The sequence below is a fragment of the Homarus americanus genome, unplaced genomic scaffold (genome assembly GCF_018991925.1).
Source record: "Homarus americanus isolate GMGI-L3 unplaced genomic scaffold, GMGI_Hamer_2.0 scaffold30803, whole genome shotgun sequence".
NCBI classification, from domain to species: Eukaryota; Metazoa; Arthropoda; class Malacostraca; order Decapoda; family Nephropidae; genus Homarus; species Homarus americanus.
The window spans coordinates 198591-207850 of record NW_024740378.1 but is presented as its reverse complement, the minus strand read 5'-3'; positions in this window follow the sequence as shown (position 1 = coordinate 207850).

Below are 9260 nucleotides of genomic sequence, written 5' to 3'. Positions count from 1 at the left end.
CTCGTGGAAGCGTTTAATTAACTAAAATCTTCAGAAAAAAAATTACATCTATTACATAAAAAAAAAACATTGTTGATGGAATTATTTAACTTTATCTTTTTTTTAGCGAATGTAAAAAAAAAAAAACCTTACCTCATCCCCACAAACAAAAGGTAGAATTGGTTAATAAAGTAAACAGCTCTTGCTTCTTGGAAAAAATTAATGAAATAAAAAAAAAATAAATAACCACAAATGCATAAAAAGAAAAACATTTAAACAGTGATACACAAAACAATTTATATCACGTCAATAAAATAAACAAGTTCTTGGGAATACTGGTGAAGTGAATTGAAAATAAATATCTTGATATATAAAACTTGTAAAAAAATATGCAATCTTGTCAATAAAGTAAGAAACTCCGGTATTATATTTTTTACTCAGTTCTTGTCGTCATGTGTGAGTGTAATGTATTAAAAGATAAAGAATGAAAAAAACACACAGGCATACACACACACACACACACACACACACACACACACACACAGAGGCCAAAGACTAAACCCTCAGGCACAAGAGAAAACAAAATGGAATGTCCGATACGTTTCCCAGGAATGTCATTTTGCGAGGTTATTGTTCGTCCTAGCGCCAAGAAAGCTGTTGTATTCCCTCGGGCTGCCTCCAATGCCACTGATTATTGTGTGCGTGGAGCTGTCTGTGTGTGTACATAGGCGCCGTGTCCGTATTTTTTTTGGCTCATTTGTAAGGGGATATGTGTGTGTGTGTGTGTGCGTACATGGAACTGTGTATACTTACAAGGCGTGTCCGTTTTTTATGGGTCATTTGTAAGTGTGTGTGTGTGTGTGTGTGTGTGTGTGTGTGTGTGTGTGTGTGTGTGACTTATTTTCCGTACATTGAGACTATATTGACGTGTTATTGCGCACGTGCATGTGACTGTACTGGATTTTTTTATTGTATGATTGTATGTTAATATGAAGAGTGTATTGGTGGACCGTGTGCGTGAATGTGTGTGTGAATGTGTATACTCAATACAATGTGCCGTGTACGTGATTGGAATCGGTATAAAATCTATGTGTATGTTCTGTGACCCACCTAATGTTCTCATCGTGTGTGTGTGTGTGTGTGTGTGTGTGTGTGTGTGTGTGTGTGTGTGTGTGTGTGTGTGTGTGTGTCACTGACTCTTGAGGGAATAGATTTTTTCCTCCCATGAACTTATCCGTATTTTTCATTTCTCTCTCTTTCTTCTCCTCCTCTATCCATCTTACCATTCTCCTCCTCCTCCCCCTCTCCTGCACCACTATCCATTTTACCATTCTCCTCCTCCTCTATCCATCTTACCATTCTTCTCCCTCTCCTCCACCACTATCCATCTTCTTCTCCCCCTCTCCTCCACTCCTATCCATCTTACCACGTAATATCGGATATCCCCACCCTCTATATTACACTGGCGGGAGATGAAAGATGATCACCACTTCATGCACTCTCACCACCCGTGCCACAGATGTCGCCACGTTATTTATTTTAGTCCATCCTGAGAAAGAAAACGCTGGGTTATATGTTTTGTATACGTCTCTTTAGTAATTGTATTTTTATTAAGCAATGCACTATGGTGATTTCTCTTACCTGGGATAAATGATTGACGTTTTCTATGCCATAAAGTTCGTATGGTATTCTGTTACAAAGTTCGGGTGATGTTTTCTGAGTTTAAAAAAAAAATCGAGGTGTTTACAGAAATTGAAGCTCCAAACGGGATTAAATGCTTCCCTAATCTAAAACACCAGTGAGAATTATATGCTTTAAAGAATCTGAAATTATACAGGATTACACGCTGCTTGAAATCCCATACTGAATTATAAAATGATTAAAGAAAAAACACAGAGCCACAGAAGGGATAATAATACTTACACACTCTGGACCTCCGGAGAACCAGTAATGTCTTGGCCTTTCTCCCTCACATCTCCTGGGTATATGTGAGAGGGTAGGGTAGGGTAGGATGGTTACCTGGATATCATTAATCCTCCCCCAGCGGCAGTAGGAAGGTGTCGTTAATCACACCTCAGTAGTGGTGTTGTGGGTCTCTCGGGGGTGTTCAACTTGCTCGTTAACCCTCGTTCATCAAGTGGTGGCGGTGGTGTCTTGGGCTCTCCGGGTCGACCTCCTCCTCCTCCTCCATGATGATATATTAATCTCAGGTGTTGATGGTATCCTGAAGAATGGATGACTGGGGTGGTGGATGATATGGGTGTTGATGGTATCCTGAAGAATGGATGATTGAGGTTGTGGATGATATGGGTGTTGGATGATGTAGGTGTTGATGGTATCCTGAAGAATGGATGACTGGGGTGGTGGATGATGTTGCTGTTGATGGTATACTGGGAAATGGATGACAGATGGCGGATGATGTTGGTATCCTGAAAAGTGGATGAATGGGACGACGAGGAGGAGGATGAGGATGGCAACCTGTGGCATAGGTGTTAAATAAATTACCTGTATTTAATTACCTAGGCACAGTTTGTGTAGGTATGCGTATGTTAATCCGTATATGGGACTGCTGGATAATCGGCACGAGGCGTATATGTTATAATAGGGAGTGTAACTAGACGGGATATATGCGAGTTTACCCTATAATAAACTTTTTTTTTTTTTCATTTTCTATTCTTGGCAAAAGTCAAGTTGGTTTTATTTTTTGTGTTTTAGTGGTTTATGGTTGAGTTTTATTTACGTTATTTGTTGTTTGACTGTATTTTTGTTGTATTGGTATGTTTGGGTTTATATTTTACGTTTTTATTTGTGGTATGGGTTTGGTTGATAGTCCTTTTATTTAATTTTTTGTTTTATCTCTAAAGTTCCTGTGTTTCTGTCTCTTCACCTTCCTCATTCTCTTTTCTTTCTCTTCCTCTTCCCCTTTCCATTTTCCTCCTCCTCCTCTGTCCTTTCTCTTCCTTTTTTACTTCTTCCTCCTCGTCCTCCTTCTCTTTCCTTCTTCTCCTCTCTCACCTCCCTTCTTCTTTTCTCTCATCTCTCACCTTCCTCCCTCCTCTGATCTCCCTCCCATCTCCTGCTCTTCCTTCCTCCTCCTCCTCCTTCTTCCCCTCTCTTCCTCCCGTGAGATGCCGCCGCTGTGAGCTGGTAATGCGATTCCCAAAAATGAATTTAATAATGGAAGAGAATCCCATAAAGTAAGTGTGTGTGTGTGTGTGTGTGTGTGTGTGTGTGTGTGTGTGTGTGTCGTTTTCTCTAAAGGAGTAACTCTTGTAAATGTCTCTCGGGTTACTACTCCTGTCTTTTATCTCTCTGTATCTCGCCTTTGATCTCTTATTTCTCTCTCGTCTCTCGTATCTTAAGTGTAAATACAATATGGTGCTGTGTCATTGTGATCAAGTATATGTTATAATCAATCTAATGTGTAATTCTTTTTCTTTTTCCAGGTATGTTTCCCATTCTCAATTGCCTGAAGAGCTCTGTGGGACGTGAGTAGATTCTCTGTAGTTTTGTCTTTTGGGGAAGTTGAGACCGCACAGTGTTTTCTTAGGAAATTGAGACCACATATTTATTGTACTTTAGACCCACTGTGTGTGTTAGGAAGTTCTGGTCCCTATGAAGATAATTCCATGGTCCAGCAAGTGTGTTTACTTTCCACTGGCCGTCAAATGACTCTTTCTCCAGGACTTTGACCGGGGAGTCGTCGATTGGAAATGGTATCGAATAATGCAACTAAATTACTTATTTCCTACTTCCCCGCGGTACACAACTCGATCAACTTTTCTTCCCTGCTGCTGAAGTTTGTCTCCCGTTTGGCTTTATATGTTTAGTTTTCTGTCTGTATGTATTGTCCATTTGTCTGTAAATTGCGTCTGGGTATTATTACCTGTGGACTAAAATCGAATTAACAACTACACACACACACACACACACACACACACACACACACACACACGCACACACACAAGAGTCAAAAATAAGTACGGCAGCCATAGTGAGCACTTAACCTGCAGCTGCTATTGAAATTTGGGCGTGAAATGGGGATTGAAATTGAGGTGGGAATTAGCCTCTAAAATAGACAGGGAGCCAAATACTGGAACACGGGTGGGTGATGGTGAGCGAGAATTGTGTAGGAATTAGATGTTGGTTAATGAAAGTTGCGGCTGTGGCTGGCGAGTGGATACAACACTTGGTTCCAGTCCTGAGGGTTGTTGGTTCACGCTCGGGGCATCCATCCACAGTCTGCGTAGATGTGTCTGGGTGTTTACATTTACTGTTGGGGAAATGGCGGCGGTCGAATGCAGTGCCGATCAATCTGTCTCGTGGTTCCTTACGTGTCAAACCTTTCCCTTCACTGTACTGTATTTTCACTGTTAGTAATGGAGAGTCAGGCCTACTGGGAGGGGGGGGGGCACTTTTACTGGATACATGGAGTTATTATAGTCTAGTGAAAATAGGGTAAGTAGGAATTTATTATAGTCATTGAAGAATACATCATCAGTTGTTGAAGTCAATACGAAGAGAATTTGCCAGTTACTGATGCCACAACGAAAAATTTAAATAGTCAAATAATAAAGTCAGTTCAGAAAAAAGCCAATTTGTACGGCAATTTAAAGAAAAAAACTATAGTCAGTTGCTGAATTCAGTTATAAAAAGAGTAGTAGTCAGTGAATGAACTGATTGATTGAAAAAAAAATATTTAGCCCGTTATTGAAATTGATAGGAGTAAAAAACAAAAAAGGAGAATAGATCCCCAATTATTGACGTGAAGCGATGCAGCAAAATGTACACACACACACACACACTCACACACACACACACACACACACACACACACACACACACAGGAAGTAACAGTGAAATACACAACGTGAAAGTAAATGTTGTGAAAAGAGGAGCCATTCAGAGGTCGAGTGATGGATGTAACAAAATGTTTCTATAATTGATATTGCAAAAGGTTTCGGTAAAATGTCAAGCACAGCGTTCATGTACTGGATAGTGTTGTAATGGCCTGAATGGTGTAGAGCAAATAGGTTATATAGTAATTATTGACATCGATAGGGTGAAATGTTAATGCTTTAGATAGGTGAATATATTGACCTAGTAAAGAATGTTGTTGTATTAAGCTGTTAGGAGAATGTTTACCAAGATGACATAATAAAAGTGTGAACGTAAAATAAGAGTTAAACAATATAGCAATATGGTATAATGTACATGAAGAAAATAACAGATATCAACTTAAAAATATAGTAAATTATATACGAAAAAAATAGGAAAAAATTTCAACATAAAAATACATCCAATTACGAGAAAAAGAATCATGACAAAAGTATTAACATGAATGATGTAGGAAGTTACTTAAGAAATATACAGGGTAAATTTGTTAGTAGCACTTATGTACCGAGCGAGACATTCTCTCTCTTTCTCTCTCTCTTTTTCACTTTCCATACGGAGTTCTGAAACTGGCGGAGCTGCATTACCATAACCACATTTGGCCTATTATGTAAACAAGCTTGGTCTGTGCTCCACCGACTATGCCGCACCTCCGCTAGCTTATAATCCCTAGTACTAACACACGTCACTCGATAACTCGTACACGGTAAACGTTTCGCCGTGGTTATACGTGCTTGCCGTTGATATGAATTTGTACATGGGGGAACGTTTGTTAATGGTACAGTAATTCGTATCCTTTGATTTAACTAACGTTTCTTGATGACTCATTGTCGATAACCTTTTTGTATTTAGTTTTTTTTTCGAGTTAACGTTTCTTGATTATTCGGAACTTGGACACATTTCTGTTGCCAGTAGAACGCTTCTTGCTTTCCCCGCCCGTCTCTCCATTCCACCCTCACTGAACCCTCTTTCCATACACTCCCCTCCCTTTCTCTCCCTCTCTCTCCACCCATCCCTTCCTCCCTCTCCCTCTCTCTCCACCCATCCCTTCCTCCCTCTCCCTCCCTCCCTCCCTCTCCCTCCCTCCGTCTCTTCACCTTCCCTCCCTCCCTTCCCTCTCTGCTGGGTATATCCTCTTAACTACCTATGCACAGTATCGGGGGTACGGCGGAGGAGAAGTGCTATTGGCGGGCTTAAGATTGGTAGTCTATTCACATTCAAGGCAGCGTTAATGGATATTGTTGGGTAATGGTTATATTGTGTTTTGATGAGGTAATCCCTGCCGCAGAGAGCCACCACACCGGGTTTACTCTGATTAGGAAAGTTCCGCATAGACACAAAGGAAAAGTTTTAATAAGATATCGGGTTTGGGGGATGCAATTTCTAAACAAGGGTCAATATGTGTGTGGGGGGTGTTTGTATGTGTTTGTGTGTGTTTTTTTTTCGTGTTTTGGAGGTTTTGGAGTAAGTGGAAGGGTAAATGACGGGGTAGAATAGGAGAGGATGGAAGGGTAATGGAGAGGTTGGGGGAGATACATAATGTTTTACAAAGCTGGGAAGTTTAGTTGTTGCGTTTTGGGAGTGATTTGGGAGGAGGGGGAATGGTTTAGAGGGGAGATTTGAAGGCCAAGTGATGTTATTTGCAAGCACACAGTTTGGTTGATTAGTGTGTGTGTGTGTGTTTTCTTGGTAGTAATGGTCGTGTATGGTGGTGGTGGTTGTGTAGTTTTAACCTGTCTGTCTGTCTGTCTGTCTGTCTGTCTTGATATTTCTTCTGGTAGCTTCTGTCAATGCGTAATTAGGATGGATATATTCGACCGTATATAACAGAATAGATTGATGTTAGAATCAATATGTAGAGAAACGAATTCAGGTAGATAACGCAATTAGTTTATCTTGATATTATACCTAGGATGGTCTCTAGAAACCTATCTAGTAACCTCATAGAGACTAGTATCAGAGGATCGATTAGAAACCTTTGTCTCTAGGAATTATGGTTTACTGAGGGCCATAACGTGAGGCCTTTGGTAGCGGTAAAGAAGAACCCATCAGAATTATCCTAGTACCCCCCCTCCCCCTCCTCGAGTCCTAAGCTTACAGAGATCCCAGCAGTCGTAATGCTCTATCCCAGGAGCTTGTGCTAGTGGAGATGGGTGTAGTCCGGGGAGATATACTGCGTGCTAGGGGTAGAAATGGTATACGCTAGGGAGATATGGTATATGCTAGGGAGAAATACTATACGCTAGGGAGAAATTCTACACGTCAGGGGAGATATGCAACACGCTAGGGGGAAATACGTGTCTTTCTCTGTTATCATTTGGCATTTTTTTGTCTTTGTTGTTTTTCATACAGAGGAGAATTACTTTACATCAAGTAGCTAATGCTGATATAAAGATTACTTAACACTTAACACTACTTATTCCTACTGTGGAGAAGTATTTTGCATGGGATAGGTTTTTTTTTTTTTTTTAATCTAGGGAAATAAATCATGTTGGTGGGGTAATTTCCCAACACAGAGCATAATGACTCGACATAGTGATTATTACTTAAACTCCATCGGTAATTAGTGAGGAAGATTGAATTTAATTACTTATTGTTAGACGTAATTACTCCCGAGAAAGATTTACCGCTGAAGGTGGATAATAATTTCTTATACGCCGGGGAATATTTCTTGACACTGAGTAGTATTTTTGGGAGGATGAATTACGTTACGCAAGGGAGAATTATATTACGCAAGGGAGGATTTATATTACGCAAGCGAGAATTACATAACACAGGAGCTTACAAACACTAGTAATTACGGTACTATACATACATAAATATATACATGCATACATACATACATACATACATGTGTAAATATAAGTGTAAAGTATAGGCACAGATATAAGTATAGATACATATTACAGGTAAAATATAGTACAGGTAGATATAGATATGAACCGTTCATCAACTACAGTATATTTCACAGCATCGTCAGGTTACAGTCAGGTCATCGTCAGGTTACAGTCAGGTCATCGTCATTTATTCTGTATTAGTAACAAATTGACCCACATATTCATTCTCGTTTTGAACTTTTGCGGTTGAACATTTCCATTATTTTATGTTACCTGTCAGTTCAAATTATTTCCATTAATTATATATCAAGGGGAGGAAGTACCCACCTTGTATGATCAACGGAAAATACAATACTGTTTGTCAAAAAAATTTCTCTGTATTAATATTGTGGAATGGTTCTACGGCTCTGTGGTTTTTGAATTAGAATTAGAGGAGTGGAGGTGTTGTGGTTGTTAAAGTATACAATTAGAGCTTGAGGTTGTTAACGGGTTATAGGTGTTGATATGATTCACGTGTTTATTGTGTAAGGATGGTGATATTGATTAGTTGTTTGTTGTGATAGTTTGATATACTTGTGTTAGAATTTACCCTTAGTTACAAATATACTTTAACCTAACCTAACCTCCTTGTAATACCATACTGTGTTATATTCTACCTTTATATTAACATACCGTGTTATAATTTCTTCGTGTTAATATCCCAGTCTTGTATCATAACTACAACCTTGGCCCTAACACACATTAACTAGTTGGTAATCTTCAGCCGTCATTGTTACAGAATATCCACTGTTGTATTTTTTGGTTCTTTTTAACTGATATTTGGATATTCGCGATGCAGCCGACTTGATAGAGCATAAAACCCGAGTAAGGATAAATATTTACGCTGAATTATAAACTGGACGAGACAATGGGCTTGCAAATTAATGTTTGTCAACACGGTGCTGGGAGTTGCTGCTGGCTGTGTCTGAACCCGGGCTGTATCCTCCATCAGTTTGCAAAGAAGGGAAAAAAGATAATTTATACACGTTAAAAAAATAATAATTATATATATATGAATAATAAGTGTGTTATATGGACTTATTTTATATATGTATTTACACGCAGTAGCTCCCGTTATGTTCACAATCCACAAACAGTTCCGTTAATGGGTATCCACAACTCTGCCACAGGTTTCAGGGCTAGATTCTCGGTACAAAAAAAAAATGGTGTTGAAAATACAGGGAAGGTAAGCTGTCCAATCTGCAGCGAGAAGTTCCTCTCTCAGCGTGTCGGCCAATCAGCTGTGAGTATGAGTTCCTTTTGCGCGTCTAGGACCTCCCTTGTGTACATCCCTGCCTCCTTAGGACTTCAAGAATGTTATATAAACAGACTATTTTTAACAACATGTTCAACTTAACAGTACGTGGGGCTCAGGCAGTGGAAGTACAATGTTGTAGTGTGAATAAACTTAAATTTCTTCGTTTAGTATGAAGATGAGTATAGTAGGTCAGTATAGTAGTGAGTCGACTTCAGCTGCTTCCCTTAGTTGAGATAGAGGATTACTGAAGACTT